Here is a 22,289-nt window from a genome sequence, read left to right as displayed (position 1 = left end):
AATTGATTGCACAAATTTATTTCTTCTTAGAACTTTCCGATCAACAAGCACATTCATTTTCCAAAGACAATCATAATATTAACTGTTATACTGTTAAATGTAAGCTTATATCAATCAATTCAATTATTGTTTAGCAGTGGACATGCTTCGACAACTATGTAATAATCTGCGCTGTCTTCATAAACTAAGTATTATTATTAAAGCATTATAAATTAATAGCTGTAGCTGTGTTTAAATATTATGAAAAGACTTGAAACACATAGGGTAAATAAATATCCATGATAAATGAAGACAACCATATTTACACAAATCAAAAGTTTTACATAGTAAGCAGCTGTCTTACTATTGATGTGATTTCAGTGTTAACTATTGTATCTGGGAGATGGTTCATATAACTGACAGTTGAATATTGCATCCACCGCTAAAACCAACTGCATGGTACGATGTAGGTATTAATTATAAGGACTTGTAATTTCATGGTAAACCAAGACTGATTAACCTAATGTTTATCAATGTTTCATTGTGAGTCTATACTGAGTGATCTTGACTAGTCATAATAAGCAAGAGACACTAACTGGCAAAATCTACTATTTATTGGAAGATATTAGGTGTATATTGAGAATATAGCCTGCAGTCTATGCATATTTACTTTGCATAAATTGCTTAGTAATGAAGACATTCTTTGTTGGCATGGGTTATGTCTACTAGGTCTAAAGCTACAAATTTTATGTATAAAAAAAGTGAGCAAGTTGACATGCTGTATCTGTATTTTTCCAAAGGTATTTGACCGAGTATGTCACCAGACTATATAAAAACCTAATGGTATCCGTCTGTGTTAATGTATGTTACTCAATCACGTAAAAACTACATGACTCATTGTATTGAAATTTTACATGGACATTTTTAGGGTTCCTCGTTACCATATAACATTTACATTTTGAAAATCCTATGCTCTACTGGTCTCTAAAGTTGCAAAAATCCCATCAAAAATGCATTACAGCAAACAGATGTTATTAGTTTAAAATAAAACATGCCTTAACATCATGGGCATATACAGGCCACCTGATGCAGACGTTGCCGAGGCACTAAACAAACTCTCAACTGCCATTGAAGAAACCAAAATAGAGAACTCTCCCTACTAAATCATTATGGGAGACATAAACATAGATATCCTCAACCCAGACAGGAAAACCATTAAACTAAATGAAACACTTGATTTGCACAACATCCGCAAATTAAATCTACCAGCTACAAGGATAACTCAACATTCAAGAACATCAATCGATTGTATTTGCACCAATATCCCTGATGATGAAACTACAAAAAGCATAGTAATAGAGGGAAGAATCTCTGATCACACCGCACAACTCCACACACTCTACACAGAACCACCAGCTCAAAAACCAACCATGGTGTGTAGAGCTCTCAGAGAAGAAAATTTAAACCAACTCAAACTCCTTCTTTCAAATGAATCATGGGAGAACCTGACTGAAGCCTCAACGGTTGAAGAGGCATACAACATTTTCAATAAAACCTTAACACAGGCTCTAAACACTGCATGTCCTAAAAAGAAAAATAAACCTAAAAAAAAAGTACAAGCCAAAGCACTTTATTGATGAAGAAGCAATCAGGCTCAAAAGAGACTATTTAACATCTCAAAGTCAATTTGAAGTGACAGGAAATCAAAATGATAAAGCAGAGGCAAACTTAAAGAATGTTATATAATTTACTCCATGTAAACATAACTAGATCATCTGTTATTTTTAAAGAAGATATTAAGTAATTGTTTATACATTCTGATTGAATTTTTAAGGTTATCTAGTTGAATTTTGTTGATTAAAGCCTTAGTTTGTAAAAAGGTTTTCTTAGTTTCATTACAATTTAATCAACAATTTTGCTATACTAACTTCAATACTCTGTAATGGAAAAACTACTGAAACCTGAGAAATTTGCATGCAGCCCTGAAACAACAAATGCTTCTAAACAATGGAAAAATTGGTTTCAAACGTTCAATACATTCATAGAAAATGCTGAAGTTAAAGAAGATAAGAAACTTGGAGTACTAGTGAACTTTCTAACCTATGAAAACTATGAATTTATCAGTGAGTGTAAAGATTACAACAATGCTATACAAACTTTAGAAACATTATTCATACCTAAGAAAAATGTACTTTTTGCTAGACACTTGCTTGCTAATCATAAACAACAAGAAGGAGAATCAATAAATCACTATTTACAAACGCTTAAATCTCTTAGTAAGGAGTGTGATTTCGTAAATGTCGATGCTAAAACCTATAGTGATGAGTCTATCAGAGATGCCTTTATTAGTGGTTTAAATTCTTCTCGAATCAGACAACGTATTCTGGAACATAACGTTTTAACCTTGGAAAAAGTTGAAGAAATAGCTCGTTCCTTAGAGTCAGCTCAGAAACATGCGGACGCTTATTCCATGACTTCAGGTGTACCTCAATCATATTGTCACTACGTTGATACGAGTAGTAATTTAAAGATTCCTTCAGACAAACTAAAAACTCAGGAAGACAATTCTACTGCTGCTGCTGTATCAGCACACAGACTCCCGACAGAAATGTTATTTTTGTGGAAGAGCAAGACATATTTCAAGAGATGACTGCCCTGCAAAAGATGCTATTTGTAAAGGTTGCTCGAAAACTGGTCATTTTCTCAGAGTTTGTTTATCTAAGAATCTTAAAAATGGTAAGATAAATTCAGCCTCTTTAACAACATGTCCCATAATAACTTCAGCAGTAACACCCAAAGTATTATCTAAAGCAATCGTATCCGGAAATGTAAACGGAATTTCTGCTAAGTTTTTAGTTGATACTGGAAGTTCTGATAGTTTTATTGATAGTAGTTTTGTAAAGGCTAACAACCTTAAAACATTTCCAGAAGTCAAACAGGTGTCGATGGCATCTACGTCACTCGTTTCACCAATTAAAGGGTATGTTAGGGTAGATCTGTATGTACAAGACAATGCTTACAAACAAATAAAAATGCTTGTAATTGAAAGGTTATGTACTGATGTACTGATAGGACATGATATCATGAAACTACATACTACAAATGTTACTGTAGACTTTGGGGGACCAAGATCATCTTTCCCTGTTTGTAACGTTGCCTGTGCTAATGTGGAACCACCATCATTATTTCAGCACATGACTAAAGATTGTCGACCTGTTGTGACTAAGACAAGGCGGTTTTTTGGGGAAGATGAAAAATTTATACAATGTGAAATACAGTCTCTTCTGAAAGATGGTGTTATCGAGGAAAGTGTTTCTCCATGGCGAGCTCAAGTGCTCATTACCAAAAATGAAAACCACAAGAAACGACTTGTAATAGACTATTCTCAGACAGTAAATAAATTTACATTATTGGATGCTTATCCTTTGCCAGATATCGAATCACTTGTGTTAAAAATTGCTAAATTTGATACTTTCAGTTCATTGGATTTGTCTAGTGCTTATCATCAAATACCAATTCCAGAGCATGAAAAACAACTTACCGCTTTTGAAGCTAATGGGCAGTTGTATCAGTTCAAACGCATTCCTTTTGGAGTAACCAACGGCATGTCCGCTTTCCAAAGGACTATAAATAAGATTATTTCAGAAGAAGGACTCGAAGGTACTTTCGCATATATAGATGATGTTACAATAGGAGGAATGGGTAAACAAGATCATGATAAAAATTTAGAAAAGTTTATGGCTGTGGCTAAGAAATACAATCTAACATTGAACCTGAAGAAATGTAAATTTGCTCAAGATACTATATCTATCCTTAGTTATCAAATCAGAAATAGAACTATACGTCCCGACCCAGAGAGATTACAACCACTTTTGGACATGCCTCTGCCTCATGATGCTGCTTCTCTTAAACCAACACTTGGATTGTTATCATACTACTCCAAATGGATACCAAGGTTTTCTGACAAGATTAGAAGTTTAGTAAGCTGTAAGAATTTTCCTATTGAACCAACCTCCATTGCCGCTAGTGATTTTCAAAACATTAAGAAGGATATAGAAAGATCATTTCTTGTGACTGTTGAACTGGAAAATCAATTAATAGTCGAAACTGATGCTTCAGGAGTTGCAATAGCTGCTACACTGAGCCAAAATGGACGTCCTGTTGCCTTCTTTTCTAGGACTTTGTCTGGAAGTGAAAAACAACACTCAACAGTAGAAAGAGAAGCACAGGCCATCGTAGAATCTATTAAGAAATGGAGACATTTTTTGTTGGGGAGACAATTTATTCTCTTAACTGATCAAAAAGCTTTGTCATTTATTTTTGACCAAAAACATTCTAGCAGAATTAAAAACAACAAAATCATGCGTTGGCGACTAGAGCTTTCTCCTTTCTCGTACGACATTCAATATCGACCTGGTAAAGAAAACGTTTCTGCAGACGCACTCTCTCGGATCTGTAATGCCTCTACGACTGACAACAAACTTTTTGAAATGCACCAGGCTCTTTGTCATCCAGGAATAACGCGTTTCTATCACTGGGTACGCAGCAAGAATTTGCCATATTCTTTGAACGAGATCAAATCAATGACTTTATCTTGTCCTATTTGTTCAGAGGTCAAACCTAGATTCCACAAACAAACCAACACGTTGATAAAGGCCACTTCACCTTTTGAAAGACTCAATATTGATTTTAAAGGACCACTACCATCGTCAAGTAGATATCGTTATATGTTAAATATTGTTGACGAGTACTCTCGCTTCCCATTCTCTTACCCCTGCAAAGAGATGACTTCGAGTGCTGTGATAGAATGTTTGGAAAACTTGTTCTCTGTTTATGGGATACCAAATTACATCCATTCTGATAGAGGCAAATCATTTTTGTCTGATGAAATAAGGACATATCTTCATCAAAAGGGGATTGCTACAAGTTTAATCAGTCCATACAATCCTGCAGGAAATGGACAAATTGAGAGGTATAATGGAATTATATGGAAGACCGTTACACTGTCACTAAAATCCAAAGTACTGGACCAACGATACTGGGAGTCTGTACTTCCAGAGTCTCTACATTCGATACGCTCTTTACTATGCACAGCAACAAACTGCACTTCACACGAGAGAATGTTCATACATCCACGCCGATCAACTAAAGGTACTTCACTACCAGCATGGTTACTGCAACCTGGTCCAGTACTAACTAGGCGAAATGTAAGAAGCAGCAAATACGAACCACTAGTTGATGAAGTTGAATTAGTAGAAGCAAATCCACAATACGCACTAATTCGTTACCCCAATGGAAGAGAATCTACTGTTTCACTAAAACACTTAGCTCCCCGAGGTGATAAAAGTCTAATGGTGACAGACTTATCCAATTGGTCAGAAGAACAGGAGATGGAGGATGAACATGAAGATGCATCACAAGGTAATAAGGAAGATTCTTCAAAAGACACTGAAGTTGAATCTGTACAGTTCAATCAAGAAAATAAAATAGTTTCTCCTCGAAGAGGATCAAGAATAAGAAGGATCCCTGAACGTTTCAATGACTACCTCCTAAATTCAGTGGGGGAGAATGTTATATAATTTACTCCATGTAAACATAACTAGATCATCTGTTATTTTTAAAGAAGATATTAAGTAATTGTTTATACATTCTGATTGAATTTTTAAGGTTATCTAGTTGAATTTTGTTGATTAACCCTCCGAGTGTTTTGCGTCAGATTTCTGACGGTTACGAAGCACCGGCCGAGTGTTTTGCGTCAGATTTCTGACGGTTACGCAACGCCGTAGTTTTCTACCGAATTTACCGATTGTCGATAGCGATATCGAGATTATTCGAATACTATGCGATTCTAGAACATCTAGGCTACATGGTGATTGTATAATGCCTTCCGTTTGTCGAAAAATTTGCCGTTTTTATTTGCTCTTGCATTTGTAGAAATTCAGCTGTGCCAGTTCATTTTGACATTAGAACGACTAACCTTTGTTGGTGTCTGTAGTGTTTAGTATTGTTTTAGTATTTTAGTATTGTCCACTGCCCAGGATGTAACTGTGGAGTACATAAGGAATGTTTCTTGAACTTACAACACTACTGGAGGCCCCTAATGGCCCGAAAGATGAAGAAAGTGTGTTAGTGGTTTTTTCCCTGAAAACAAGGTTTTTGTACATAGTGTATAGAGTTAATTTTTCATGTTTTTTTACTCAAGGTGTTAAAAAAAGTGTATAAGTGTATATATATTTTTTGTTCAGTAATAAATTGTGTACAAAATGGCTATTTTGATTTTTTTATAAAGTGAACAGGAAAAAATAGAAAAATTCACATTTTGGAAAGTTTCAGAAAATTTTTTTGAAGTTTTAAGTTTCTACCCACAGGAAAAATTCAAAATTGAAGTAAGTGTTTCAAACCTTATATTTTATAGTAGCCCACATATTCTAGTTTACAAATATGTATACATGTATGGAATTAATTTTAGTTATTGATGTTTTAAAAATATTTTTCTAAAACACTGCAAAAGTCACAAAAATGGCAAAACACTCCTGGGGTATGTAATACAACACTCGGAGGGTTAAAGCCTTAGTTTGTAAAAAGGTTTTCTTAGTTTCATTACAAAGAAAAAGAGCTACGATCAAAGATTAAAATTCTTGAGACAGCAAGCAACCACCAACTATATAACCAGAGCTGAAAACAAGTCAAAGGTTGTATGGGAGGTGATAAACAATGCTCGAAACAAAAAGAAAAGCCCATCAGAGCTCAAACTCCACATAAATGGTGAAATAGTAACAAGTCCAAAAATAATAGCAAACCAATTTAACACATATTTTGTAAATGTAGCAGAGGAGACTCTGCAAAAAATCCCAGCTTCCGAGAGGAAACCAATACATCCCCCAACACATGAACCGACTGAAAATCTCAATATCATTACAGACACAAGCACTAAAGAGGTCAGGGCCACTATCACTGAAATGAAAACTAAGAATTCAGCCGGCATTGATGAGATATCCACAAAAATACTGAAGCACTGTGCAGATGAACTCACATCTCCCCTTACTGTTATTTTCAACAGATCATTCCGAGAAGGGAGGTTTCCCTCAGAACTAAAGGTCTCAAAAATCTACCCAAAATTCAAAAATGGTGAAAAAACACAAATTAGCAATTACAGGCCCATTTCCCTTATCAAAACATTTTCAAAAGTGTGTAAAAAAATTGTCCTAAAGAGACTTCTAGACCACTGTACTAGAAACAACCTGCTTACCGACAACCAGCATGGCTTCTCTACAAGAAAATCAACCACCACAGCCATAATAAAGCTAATTGAAACCGTAGTAGACAACTTAGAAGCAGGAAAACTAACAACCGCTATACTACCTGACTTGAGTAAGGCCTTCGACTGCCTCAGTCACAGTCTTATCATGAATAAATTAGGACACCTGGGAGTGAGTGACACTGCAAAAAATTGGTTTAAAAGCTACTTAGAGGGACGACAACAACTCGTTGAATTGAAACATACACACAGAGGAATCACAGAAGAAATAAGATCAACGCCTCTTCCAGTTCAAAGAGGCGTGCCTCAAGGATCGGTTCTAGGACCAGCACTCTTCATCTTGTTTGTAAATGACTTGCCTCACTATGTGGGAGAATTTTGCCTACCTCTCATGTACGCGGATGATACAACCCTGCTACTTAAAGGACAAACCGCAGACGACCTGGCAGTATCATCCTACGTTGCCCTCAACATGGCATACCAATATTGCAATGGGAATGATCTGGTCGCAAACCCGACTAAAACCAGCCAGATAGCATTTGGAAGAAGAGCGACCGAAGTTCAGATCATCCCAGATGTACGCTTGGAGACACATGTTAAGTTCTTAGGCTTGACTATAGATGAAAACATCTCTTGGACCCCACACATAGACAATCTGAGTAAAAGACTAAATACTAGCCTATACATGATAAAACAAATAATATCTCTTAGCAACTTAGAAACAGCTAAAACAGCTTATTTTTCTCTATTTGAATCACACGTAAGATATGGTCTTTCTGTATGGGGTGGTACATCAAAACTCAACCTAAAAAGAATCCTGACACTCCAAAAGAAATGTATTAGGGCCCTTGCCGGCCTACACCACCTGGATAGCTGCAGAGATGCACTCAGAGCACAGAAAATCATGACTGTTGTCTCACTCTACATCCAAGAGGTAGTGATGTACGTAGATGGAAAAGATCTGCCAAGGAACAAGGACACTCACCATCACAACACCAGAAACGGCGAGCTTTACATCCTGCCAGCACACCACCTAACGCTATTTGAAACTAAACCATCCTACATCGGCAGAAAAATTCACAATTCATTGCCTCAAGAAATGCACACCAAGAGAGGGAACTCGCTGAGATCAGCACTAAAAGCATGGCTCCTGGACCGACCATTTTACAAACTCGAAGAATTCTACAGTGAAACTCTCATCTAAAACTGCTTGAAGACTCAAAACTCACATTATTGTAAAAGACACTATTTGTAATCTCAATGATTGTAAATAAAGATGATTCTGATTCTGATTCTGAAAGACATTAATTAAATGTAATTAACTGTTCTATTGTTTTTTGACACCACAACCATATGTTTAATTTAACTTATTATTGTAAATTTGTTGGCATTTATAGTCTTGATAAGAGCATTGAATAAGCCTGATAGTAATAACACTTCTTAATTCAAATTATTCTGGAATCGCTGTTGACGAAGGGGTTTAACCATGTAAGAAAATTACAAATTTTACTTTTAATGGTAAATTTGAGCACATATTAGCATACAGTACTTGGTGCTTGGTCAGTACTGTAATGCAGATATCAAAGACAAAGTTACTATCTACAGTTTACTATAAATTTAAAGAATGTAATAAAAGTCTGTTAGTTTACTTTGACAAAAGTATGCTTCTGAGACCTACTTATGCGTACATCTTCATGATCAGGGTACCAAATCAAACTCAACTGTGGTACTACAAAATATCTTAGACTAGAAGTAAATTAAAATGGCCGAAAGAAGATGCTGTTTAACCGAAATAGAGTTTTCAGACTTGTGTATGTACTTGTTTATATTTTCTTGTTCATGGAAACAAAGCAAAATCAACTGCGGCAAAAAAAGACCGGAGTAAATTATAATGGCCATAAATATACTTTTTGGCATTGGCCGTACCAAATGCAAACACTCAATATCGGCATCAGATATACAATCCACTTGGACCATAAGTGATTTTAGAATGGAGTCCCTGTTTGAAATTAAACCATGGGTAACTAGGCCTACTAGTTTTTTATAAATTAAGTGCTCATGGAGCACTGCAAGACTGGTTCTCCAGTTAGCTTAATGATAGGTAGTTGTCTGAACACTTTGCCTCTACAACTTCTAAAACCATTATTGGAAAATCCAAAGTTCCACAAGAATCAATAGTGGGTCCCTCGTTCAATATCTTTATTATAAAAATTATTCATTGAATCTCTACCAGGTAAGTCTTCTTTTTATGGATATAGTATCACTATTTGAATGCAATTAGCTCCACAAAAGACTGTAATGCTCTACACAACGATTTTTATGCTATCATATAGTGATGTGCGTCTAGATAATAAGATGGACTTGAATTTGAAGGTTGACATTATAAGGTAACAGTCCAATTATATTGAATCATTACAATGAAATAGAAAAGAACCAATGCTGATAAATTTTATTTTGAGAGACCTCATAAAATAAAAGTTATCAATAATGGTCCTTGTAATTTTCAATGTGGTGACTGAATTAAGAAAAGCCAATACAAGCTCCTCCATTTTCATTATTCCAATTATAGTTATTTACAATTTATTATTATCAGCTCTTTTAATGTAATGAATAAAACGATATTGTTCTTAATGAATTAAAACAAAGTAAACTCATTTTTATGATGTTTGAGTAGCGGCCACAAACACAATTATGATGTACATGTGTTATTTGTGTCACAAGTTGTCAGATTTGTTTGTCTTTCGAAATAGTAAACAATAAATAAATGTTACACTGTTTTATTTTATAAGTACACATAGCGTAGATGGTGTTTATTCATCATTAAACTATTACTTTTTTAGATATAAAAAGAGCTGAACTATACCACAATTTTAAATATCTATAACGTAATTCTGTGCCACATTTTTCAAGTTCAAGTTCAAAACTCTTTATTCAAGTCAACATTTTTGTACATAAATCTCACAGATCCCAATGCGCCTCAAAGGGCGCATGCGGGAAAAGTTGTTGACAGTTAACATGTTACAATTTTTAAACATTTTGCAGTCATCCATTTTTATCTTCCACCACCATTAACTTTTAATCCAATAGAAAAAAGAGAGACAATTCAAACATTACACTATTTTCAGCTTAATTATTATATAAAAAAGTTGTGAGCAGAAAGCGACAATAAATAATAAACTACTAACAAATAAAAACTTGTTTGCCATGGTAAGTAATAACAATTCTGGAACTATGCACTAGGATGATCTATAGATTTTTAAGCAGAAAAGGCCGATAGCAATAATATGAACTATAAATAATTTGTAATTTTTGTTTTGGTAGTTCTGATAATGATGAATATTGTTGATGAGATTGTAGAGGCCGCTTAATATACTGCAGCGAAGTTTGTTTTATTTCGCTAGATGACAATTAGGAAAAGTTGGATGGTACCCGGTTGAAGTAGAAGAGAAGAATGCAAAATAGGCAAAAGAAAGTACCCTACAACCGTAAGAGATCAGATAAAGGCACTTGGATGTTAGGTATAATAGAAACTGTACCTGAATGAAAAAGATGAGTGTATCAATACAAACTCGAGGGTACTTTGTTATTCTTCGGAGGTCACTAATTTTGGAACAATTTGTATGGGTAGAGTACGATAAGCGGACCCAGATTTTAATATCAATACTGACAAATGATATTACTTAATTATTACTAACCGATACTGATTTTGGAACAATGACTAACTTGTATCAACTATAAACACTTTTTCATATAATAAAATATTTTCTTTTGTAGATAGTAACAGACATCGAAAGCTCGTAGAAGACCGTGAAACGAAGTTTAAAAAGTGGCATATCAGCCAACTTCCTTGCAGATCATCTCTGTGAGTATTTGCACAGAAGAGAAGAACGGTTTTCTAGAGAAAATGCTCCAACAACTTCTCGAAAGTGGTTAATCATTGCTACCCAGGAGAAAACAAATAAATAATTGCGCATATTTCGTGTTATTATAAATGTTTCTTATGTTGTTAGCATTTCAATATTATTTATGAGTTTTTTTCTATTTCCAGTTCTAATTGTATGTTTGATTGTTAGAGCTCATTTATTATTTATAAGATTATTACTTTGTGTTCTAATAAATGTAAAGCGGCCTGGAGTCTAATAAAGAATGAATGTTCTTTTCATAATAGGCCTAATGTTGTGGCCAAGGTGTCCCCTACAGTTTTCAATGAATTCTGCATTGAATCTGTGAGGAATATAAAAAAAGAAATATCACCTACTAGTAAGACTGTTTTAGATATTTAGTAAGAAGTGACAATGTTTGTAATACTGAATTTGAATGAAGAGTGGTGACTTCTGAGGATGTATTAAGAGCAGTTAAATCACTGAACAACTCTGATAGTCAAGATTTGTATTTTATGTCAAATAATATCATGAAACAAATAATAAGTAGCATTGTTAGTCCTTTGACTATCTGTATAAACAAATGTCTGCTAGAGGGAAATTTTCCCAAGGAACTTAAACTCTCTCGTGTCTGTCCGGTGTTTAAGAAGGGTCCTAAAGATAAACCGGAAAGTTTTCGTCCTGTTTCAATTGTTCCCATTTTCTCTAAAGTTTTTGAAATCAATATCCATGATCAGTTAAGTAGTTTCTTTGAAAGTCATACTATTTTGTCTAAATTTCAATTTGGTTTCCGAAAAGGGAGAGCGACCATGGATGCCATAGAGGAATTGGTTTGTCAAGTGTTGTATGTGTTCAAGAACAGGCTCTTTGCTCAGGCAACTTTATGCGACCTCAGTAAGGCCTTCGACACAGTATGTCATAATGATCTATTACTGAAGCTTGAATACTATGGTATACATGGATCTGCTCTGAGCCTTCTCAAATCCTATCTTGATAGCCGCAGACAGAGAGTGTGTATCAATGGGGAGTGGTCACAGGATATTGAACTCGAGTTTGGAGTACCCCAAGGTTCAGTTCTTGGCCCTCTTCTTTTCTTGATTAGTATTAATGATCTACCTTGTAATGTCAAGACCAAAACATTTTTGTACGCTGATGACACGTCTTTTATTAGCATAAGTAATGGTATTAACGACCTTAAAAATACTGTCCATTCTGTGATGGCTGATGTATCTGTATGGTTTGAAACAAATGGCTTTTATCTTAACCAAAATAAAACTCAAAATATTGTGTTTACCTTAAGGCCTTTTGATCCAACTGACAGTAATCTAGTAACTGTAAATGATGTAAAATTTTTGGGTGTTGTCATAGATAATGAGTTTACCTGGGGTAGTCATGTAGACCACATTGTACCCAAGTTATCTCGAGTGATCTATCTTTTAAGGCGTTTAAAGTCACTTGTTACCTTAGACTATCTTAGAGTGGTTTACTTTGCTTATTTCCAGTCTGTTATTAAGTATGGTCTGTTATTCTGGGGAAATTCAGGTCGGTTAAGTGAAATTTTAATTCTTCAAAAGAAAGCTATAAGAATCATTGCTAATGCTGAATGGCTTGACCATTGTAAACCTATTTTTAAAGAACTTAAAATTACTACTATTGTAAATCTTTATATTTTCGATCTTGTTGTATATAATATGAACAAATCTTTTGACTGGTTGTTTAATGAGGATGTTCATGCTCATAACACGAGAAATAAAAATAATTTATCCTTTGTACACTGCAGGCTAAGTAAAACCTTGAAAAGTCATACTGTTTTGTCAAAGAAAGTTTATAATAAGTTAAGTCACCTCATTAAAATGTACAATACTCAAATCTTTAAAAATAAGTTAGTAGTGTGGTTGTTGAAGAACCCATTTTATTCTTTGAACAAATTCTTTACATGTCAAAGTATATATTTTTAATTTTGTACAGTATGGTATTTTTATTAACCTATACGGTACAATAAATTTTAATGTCAAATATTTTTAACTAGGCCTATTTGTTTATTTAAAAATTTTATTTGTTATCTATATAAAACTTTTATAAAACTTGTTAATTTCTCAAAATTTTTTAATGAAACTTGTTATTTTTTATTGTTATTAATTTTAATGTGTTGTCTGTTACATATATTGTTTTTAACGTAAACCTAAAAAAAATGTTAAATTTTTGGTCAGGCTATTTTATAATTTATTATTGCTAAAATGTTTGAATTTTCAATTAGTTTGTAACCCAAACTAGCACTTATGCCAAGTTTGACTGACTACCAGTTTGTGATTGACAAAACCTGTTGGTAGATAATTTTGACGTTGTCAATGCATATAACTGCCTTACGACAATAAAGAGAGATTTGATTTGATTTAATGAGTTTAATTAAAAATATGATTGTTATTATTACTATAGATATGTTGATATAATTTATAAACACGTATTCGATAAATGAATATTAAGTATGAATAACTGTAATAATCGATATAAAAAACCTGGTCCGCTTATCGTACTCTACCGGGAAACTAAAAAAAAAAACTACATTATTAGAATGAACAGACTTTATTTCAATTACTGTGAAAATCACATGTGATTATAACAATCAGTTCTTGTTTTATGCCTCCTAAAAGGAAGCGATGTTGGCGGGAAGTAGGTCACTTTGTTATATACTTCTTGTTAATATAAGAAGGTTTAGATTTGGTTATAATAAATATGTTAACAATGGCACCAATCTAGCTTTGGATCTGAGATCAAGAAAGTACCAATCGAAAATACCCCCGGCTATCAGTGTGGGCTTCGGGGTCAACCTGCACTTCTGGCTAAAAAAGAAAAACACCCCTTGAGATAGTACCTAAATTCAAGCACAGTCTACATGAGCGCTCATAAAATGCTGACTTTAAATTTTCATACTTATAAAACATAAGTAGATTTAGCCTAATAAAAAATAGAAGATAGGCACAAAGTGGCCTACTTCTCACCAAGACCACTTCCTTTCTGGAGGCAGAAAACAAGAACGGATTGTCATAATGATATGTAATTTTCACAGTAATTCAAATAAAATCTATTATTTTTAATAATGTAGTTTTTTTAGGTTCCCAGTAAGAAAAACTTTTTAAAATATTGGCTTCCAATCAATACCCAAGCACTGACTCAAGATCTGTCAGAACAAGAGGGACGCAGGTATACTCTGTTATTGAAACATGTCAAACCAGAAACCACAAGGACTTGGGAGTCTTATTTTTAACTAATCATGGGTTTTTATATTTTACTGCAAATTATCGAAAACATTTCATTGATCCACAGACCAATGCAAATACTCAAATGATTGAAAGTCCTTGGCGAGTGGTCAATAGAAGTTTGAGGAATGGAATACCGACAGACTATCCAGCAGACCATCTTTGTGATTTTTTTTATACTGCATCTGTCTGGGTAGAATAGGCCTACTTTACTTCAAGTCATTTTACAAAACTGGGTGCTCACTGCTATCTGGGCTACTATAAAGATTGCAGTTTCTCTTATTAGAGGCCAAAATTGGTTTGTTATTATAAATTTATTTCATTAATAATCATCACATACTTAATTCTTATATATTTGTAATGTATTATTTTGGCCTACATAATACATTAATTATGTTAACATTAACAATAATACTTTCTAATTCTTGTTAGGCTGCATAAAATTATTATATAATATCGAAGGTGGATAATATAACTTAAGCCCATCTAATCGTTACCGTCTCCCCACTGTTTTAAGTTACTTCCAACTTGGGTAAAATAAGTAACAACTGTAATTCTTATTTAAATTTATCTTGAAGAGAGGTTACACTATAAATGATCATCTCAAACACAATCCTATTCAGTATTTACAATAATTAGAATATTATTTGTGTTAATTCTGACTTGTCAAAACTATTAACTTGAGAGTGTAGAAAAACTACTAGCATCCTAACAAATTTCTAAAGTATGCTGCAAAAAAGTGAAGAATGCTATACCATGAAGTATTACTTATGCATGCTTAATTAACTCTCTTATATAAAGGGTATTATTACACAAACCAATAATAAATTTAATTGTTTTATGTATTAAGTAATTTTTATAAAAAGTCATGTCTTCTTACTAATTACCTAGTGATTTCAAAGACCTGCAGTACCCTATAGAAAACACTATCCATGCTTACATTTATGGTTAATACCTAAAATCTGTAATTTTACCTTGATTTAAAGGTCTAATGTAGTCCTGTTCTTTAAAATTATCGAAATACTCGTATTCCAACCCGGTCCATCAAGCATGACTCAATGACTGTTTTTCATCGATCGTAGACTATCCCGAGTAAAACCAAGGCGAGGGGATCGTAAAAACGCAAAGTGAATGAACTGACGATGATTGATATAACAACACGATATTTGAGAATACAGATTTTAAAACAATTAACACATTTTAATCATCACAGAGTAAAATAAAACACTTTTATCGAGCTTATCAAAGTTTACTATCACCTCAATAACACCACCACACCAGCTGCTTCGGATTGACTGACTGCCGATTTGGTAAAACTGACAGTACAATACAGACAGAATTCAGAATGTGAAGTCGACAGCCGAACAACGAGCAAGAACCTTTCATTTCTCTTAAAAAGTGTTTGGTAAAAATAAAGCCAGTATAACAAGAAATATTACAATATATAGAACAAAAACACAATACAATTCGGTAAATTCATAATCTTACCTTGGCAAAATCGAGAATTGTATATAAAATAAAGCGATAAGCCCAATCTACACCCTTTAAAATCAAATTAATAATATCAATATAACACCATTACCTAAAGTACAATGTACGTCTTTAGATAAATTTACATTTATCCATATATTAAAATCCCATCTGCTAGAAATGTTTTTAAAACGTGTATCAAACATATTTTTTATAAACCAAAATTATAAACCTATATTTTGTTCTAATGTTTATCAAGATATTTATATAAAGTTTGGAATCTTTCCCTATGAGCTAATTAAAAAATAACGAAAGGGATAGATTGCTAAGTAGTACAATTTTGGAGTCTATACGAAATAACAATTTATTATCTGCTTACGACGCTGGTACTTGACGGTCAATTTTGTACCTACGACAATTTTGCATTCACCTTCGTAGTTTAATCACTATGTTGTTGTTGAATAAAAATACTTTCGTGCAACTTCAGTATTACGTATATTTCATTAAAATTTATATAAACGTATTATGGCACAAATATTTACTTAAAATGTTATTGAGCGCTTTCATTAAAAAAGCTTTTGTGCACAAAACTACCTAGCTCTTGAAAGTCCCTACTCTCAGAATAAATACCAAATCTGGGATAATCTAGAAACATCTGGCCTCTATAACTTGGACCCAATTGCATCTAACTTCAAATGTTATGATACTCTGGATACTACATAATTGCTACAAGGACTCAAGCATCTAAGGCTACTGTTATCTGCGGGAAACTACCAGTTGCTGATAAACTTGCGGGTCATTGTATATTATATATTGCCTATTAGGCGACCCAGCCGAGTAACTAGTGACGGATTATTGCCGAGCTTGACCACAGACCAGGCAACATTTTGTTGTTCAGCAATGTTCTGGGGAATTGTTTGAAATAAAGTCTATTAGCCAGAATCACTAGAATGGATAATGAAGTTAGGGGCAAATAAAGAAAACATTAAAGAAAAATTATGTTACTTATTTGTTATTTAACAATTTGTTAAATGATGGTTTCGACATATACAAATTTAAAAAATCTTTTTGATGTGCTCACACAGGTTATTACTTAATGTGCAATATAAGCAAACCTTCAATAATCTAGAAATTAACATTACATGTTTACTCATTTTCCTGACTCTTCTTCTTTTCTTTTTCATTAGTAGAACTATTAGCTGAATCTTTTTATTCTACATAAGTTTTGCGACTCTAATTTTTTCTTCTATTGGGGCGGCCTATTACCATGCATTTAGCCTCAAGGGCCTTTCGCATACACCGGGAGCACAATAAGAAGCGTACCAGTCTATGGTTTCGGCAGTTCAACAGACCACTGAAAACAACCATCATCAGGTCCTCCTGGGGAAATTCACCTCTCTTGTCCAAACTACCAAAGATGGCGTATAGATCCTTTGCTATTGCAAGGGCAGTAACAAAGCAGGTATTCAGCAGTTTCCTCCTGCTCGTCACACAATCTCCAGAAGGATACCATTTCTGGGAAGATGCTTCCTCAGGTAACCATGCCCCGTATCAGATGATTGGGCCCTATCAAGGATTGCGCCCAGGTATTTAACCTCAGACGTCAACTGAATAGAAGAACCTCTCAATAAAAATGGACCAATTCCCTCCAACTGACACCTCCTAGCAAAAGCAACCAAGGCAGCTTTGGTGGAGTTGACACTCCACCATTACAAGAGTTTCTCACCATATTCAGAACAGCATTGGTCAGTTACGTGACTGTTATGTTGAACTTGCTGTTCACAAGAATCATAATGAAAGGAGGATAGACTTTACCGGCCTAAACGACTTAGGTCGATCCATAGGAGCATATCCAACCCTCGCTGCAAACAAACCGGACTCAATCCGTCTCTCCAGGAGCTTTATATAGGTTAAACGAGTTGATAACCCACTTAATCCTTTTAAATGTTACTACACTCCATTGTGAGCGGGTTGTCCCGCAGGTCTTCCTACGCAGCTAAGTAGTTGATCCTTGTCATAAATTATACTGTCCATAAAGTGTGTTCTCATAATAAATATTAGAATTCCTTCCAGTTCAGTAATATACATGTCTTGATCGTTTCTAAAACCACGAAACGGCGAGATTAGATTTTTTGCTAATAGCTTCTGAAGCTTTGCAAAATCTTGCACACTGTCAATATACAGTGTACAGTTTCTTCCAGGCTAATATTTTAGCAGTACGGACCTTGCGGTTGTCCAGTGCAAAGGCCTCATGGTAGGTCTCCCAAGTACCCCAAATGTTTGCTCTCCTAAATAATGCCCTAACCCTCTTCCATTTCAAAGAAGCTTGGTGCTTCACCAGGCTACTATGGATCTTCTCCTGTTAATAAATGGACAACTGAGATCAAATGAACCCACATTTGCAGATGTCAGATTGTCGGCAGATTTGTTCAGCTTCACTGTATTGTGAATCCGGTTACTACCGTCACATTCTAGTTGTACCCTTACGTATTCCTCGTATGACACCCAGTCTGTGTTTCTTGGATTCCTATACTAAACTTTTCAAGTGCCGGGAGAGATCAGACACATGCCAGCAATGTATCAGATTAACCATAACAACCATCATCATGTCACATCTATCACCTCTCTTTGCGTCTACATGCAAAACAGTACTCACATTTGCAGACTGCGGGACATTATACTCCAGAAGTGACTTACCCCTGCTGTTTGAGTTGGTGCGGTCCAACGCATCACTGTGTGAATTAGCGTCACAGCCAATCACCAACTCTAAACCACTAATTCCAACTCGCGTCCTCAGCTGGTCCAGACCTCTACATCAACACCACCAACTGCTGAATCTTCGTCGATAGTAGTTTAGCGTGATGAAAGGCCAAAGCCAAAGTGCTAGATGCAACTGCCTGCTGTAAAATTTACAGATCAATATCTGTTTGGTTCTTGATTGAAGGATCCATAAAAGGTCTGACGAGTTCCTAGGAAGTATAATGTTCACCCAGTCAGAGCCCAGCGTGACCAGGTAAGGCTATTTACGCTTGGGAGGGCGCCCAACACCCAAGGACTTCGTTCTTGACGTATTATCAGACCTATCTCGATTCTTCCAGTGGTCTCCAAAATATTAGAAAAGATAGTAGTTGAACAAGTTTCATCCTTTATAGAACAAGAACATGTCTTGCCTGAACATCAATCTGGTTTCAGAAAGGATTTCAGCACTTCCTCTGCTCTTGTGGATATTCTTGATGACATGTATTCTGCAGTTGATAGGAATCTCTGCTGTACCTTGACGTCTTTAGATTATTCACAGGCGTTTGACTCTGTCAATCACCGAATGCTCATCGCAAAACTAAAATTTTATGGGTTTGATGATGCCTCTGTAAGATTCTTTGCATCTTATTTAAGTAGAAGATCTCAAATCACCAAAATTGGTAATGATTACTCTAACATACTGCACAGGTCTGGTGGAGTTCCACAGGGCAGCTGCCTCGGTCCTATTTTGTTTTCCATCTATACGTCTGATCTTGCCGACATGATAAGGTTTTGTTCCCTGCACTCATATGCTGACGATTGCCAGCTATTGCTTCCTTACCCATCCTCAGAGGCAAAAACGGCACTAACAAAAATTAACAATGATTTGTCAAAAGTGCTAATGTGGTCGGAAAGAAATGGGTTGGGTTAAACCCAGATAAATGTACAATTTTAAATCTGAGATTTAATAATGCCGGCCAATCTCTTTCCAGTGACGTCATGTTGAACAACTCGCCCCTGTCTCTCAGTGAAACTGTTAAGATTCTGGGTGTTAAAATAGACTCACAACTAGAGTTTATAAGTCATGTAAAATATATACATCAGAAGGTCATTTGTAGATTGAGGATTGTTTGCAGGCTGAGGTCGTTCCTGCCGGTGTCAGCTAAGCTCCAGATTGTCAAGTCATTGATATTACCTTTAATATATTATGCTCTCCCTGCATTTGTAAATAGTTTGACCAAAGAAAAATTATTAATTTTAACAAAGTTAGATAACAGAGCCATAAGATTTGTGTATGGTTTGAGGAAATATGACCATATCAGTTCTTATCGTAAATTGGCTCAAATTCCATCTATACAGGACACTTGCAAAATTCAAACTGTGTCTCTTGTCCACAAGGTACTGACAACCAGTAGGCCAACATATCTAAAAAATAAATTAGTTGCCCGGTCAATAATTAGGGAGCGTAAGACGAGACAGGATGCCATGCTGACGGTGCCGCGCGTGCGCCTTGACAGAGGGAAAAAGGACTTTTCTCACTTCGGTCCCCAGCGGTACAACGGCCTGCCGCCTGAAATGAAATATTTAAGTTTGAGGGCGTTTAAAGACAAATTAAAAAAATTATGGTTGCCTGTAAAGTCGGTTTTACGGGCGAAAATTTTACGTGACAACGTCTTTTTCTCGGTAGAATATTTATTGATATGAATATTATTAAATTGCACAATAGGAACAAGGAATTGAATGAAAATAAGAATTGCACAAATTTTAACTATAGAAATATATTTTGTTTACTAAAACATTGTACATAATTTGAAATTAATTAAAATTTGTTATTGTAAATGGTAAAGTTGAATAAAACATTTACTAAAATTGGAATTTGAAATTCTTGCTAAACACAGTTAAATTCTAACTCCGCGCGTGGTGATTGGTCGGTTTAGTTCGTTTGTTTGGTCGCACTGTTATGACAGGTTAGAGGTTATAATTTGTTATTTTAAATGTTTGACTAGCAATACGCGCTGTTTCTTCTCAATCGACTGAATTACGATTGATTGCAGAGTGATTTAAACTAATAATTTACTTAACACTATCAACATTTGTCAATAGTATGACATAACCTATAAACTCAGTTTCTCAACTTTTGTGTCAATCTAACAATTAATCAATCAATCATAAGTTTACGATAATGAAATATCAGTGTACAATTATTTACCTTTATTGTTGTACATTTGTCAATAGTATGACATAACCTATAAACTCAGTTTCTCAACTTTTGTGTCAATCTAACAATTAATCAATCAATCATAGTTTACGATAATGAAATATCAGTGTACAATTATTTACCTTTATTGTTGTAGTTGTTGTAAATGACGAATCTAAGCACTCCACATTTTCACGAATAAACATAGTTATCTGCTTTATCCCGTGCGGCGGACCCACAGTTATCTGCTTTATCCCGTGCGGATCCCGTGCGGCGGACCCACTGGACGGGCATCGTAAGTTACCGGGCGTTACACTTTTTCATGAGTGACTCCGAGCTGCAACCTAATTTAAGACGTTGTCACGTCAAAAAATGTTAGCTTAAGGAATATTGTGAAGTTATTTTTATTGTTTGGTTGTATATTGTATGTTTAGTTTATACATGACCTGAGTTATTTTGTAAAACAACATCAATGTTGAAAATCGCTCATGAATAAAGGCCTTTTTATTTATTTATTAATTATTTATTATCCCTGCGCGATGCATCCCTTAGGCTCGGGTCGCCTCACACCGTGAGATTGGGTGGCCCCCAGTGAACAAAAACAGCATGTGTTACAACTTTGGACATAGCAGTCAAGACTAGTCAAGGCCGACCTGTCACCACTACTGCGCGGCGCCGAGGGCAACCAATTCAGGCACTATCCAGATCCTGAGGTTTAGTTGAAAGCAGGGCCACCTCATGCAGGACGCTTAACCAACTTTTATCCAAGCCCAACCATTGGTTGGATTCGAATCCCCCATTGGTCTTAAGTGGCTCTTGAGTGACGCTCCTAGAGAGGTACTTTCCCAGTTCATTGGGGATCACCTGAACTATCTAGCATATCCATTAGACCCCAACAAACTGCCTTACTCTAAGTTGCCCTCTAAGGGACGTGACAAAGCATGAAAGAGCATAATTTTGATATAGTAATTAGTGACTAGTGCTGTAATTAAATCGCAGTCTAAGATACTGTTGCGCTTTTTTCACCTGTACCTGACAAATTTAATGCTGATTCCTGAATTCATGCTTGTTGTAAGGTAAACAGAGTTTATAGTAACATTAGTAAGTAAGCCCGTTATGATACGCTTGATTATGCACTTTAAAACATTCATAACACAATAGTTGAAATCATTATATTATCAGATTATAGTTTAATTAATTAGTATTGAACATTAACTTTAAAATATTATCCGGTATCTTGTATTTTTAACATATCTACAAACAATTTACCTACTGTTACTATATAGTGGACATACATTTTAATAACGACGTAAACCTATCTTAATCTTATAGCCTGGAGCGTCCATAAAGCTAAAGGCAACAAAAGCCATCTACACCAATAACATAATCTGAACTGGATTACATGTAAATGTGTGAGTATACTAACCAGAGCATAGAGAAAACCGAGAACATCTGAAATCGTAAAACACCTGCGTGGCATTTTGAAGTTCCACGAGTTCAGCTGATGG

General features: G+C 35.0%; 1 protein-coding gene across 1 annotated transcript in view; it reads right to left on the bottom strand.

Moving 5' to 3' along the window:
• The window catches only part of LOC124355844, a 189,430-nt gene extending 173,711 nt beyond the window's left edge, over nucleotides 1–15,719 (bottom strand). The window contains exon 1 of the mRNA XM_046806999.1: nucleotides 15,350–15,719. The gene's annotated coding sequence lies outside the window, so the exon portion shown is untranslated. The remainder of the gene's footprint in view (nucleotides 1–15,349) is intronic.
• Between the last annotated feature and the right edge of the window lie 6,570 nt (nucleotides 15,720–22,289).

The sequence above is a fragment of the Homalodisca vitripennis genome, chromosome 2 (genome assembly GCF_021130785.1).
Source record: "Homalodisca vitripennis isolate AUS2020 chromosome 2, UT_GWSS_2.1, whole genome shotgun sequence".
NCBI classification, from domain to species: domain Eukaryota; kingdom Metazoa; phylum Arthropoda; class Insecta; order Hemiptera; family Cicadellidae; genus Homalodisca; species Homalodisca vitripennis.
The sequence above is the reverse complement of the archived record's forward strand: the minus strand, read 5'-3'. Positions and strand labels throughout refer to the sequence as shown.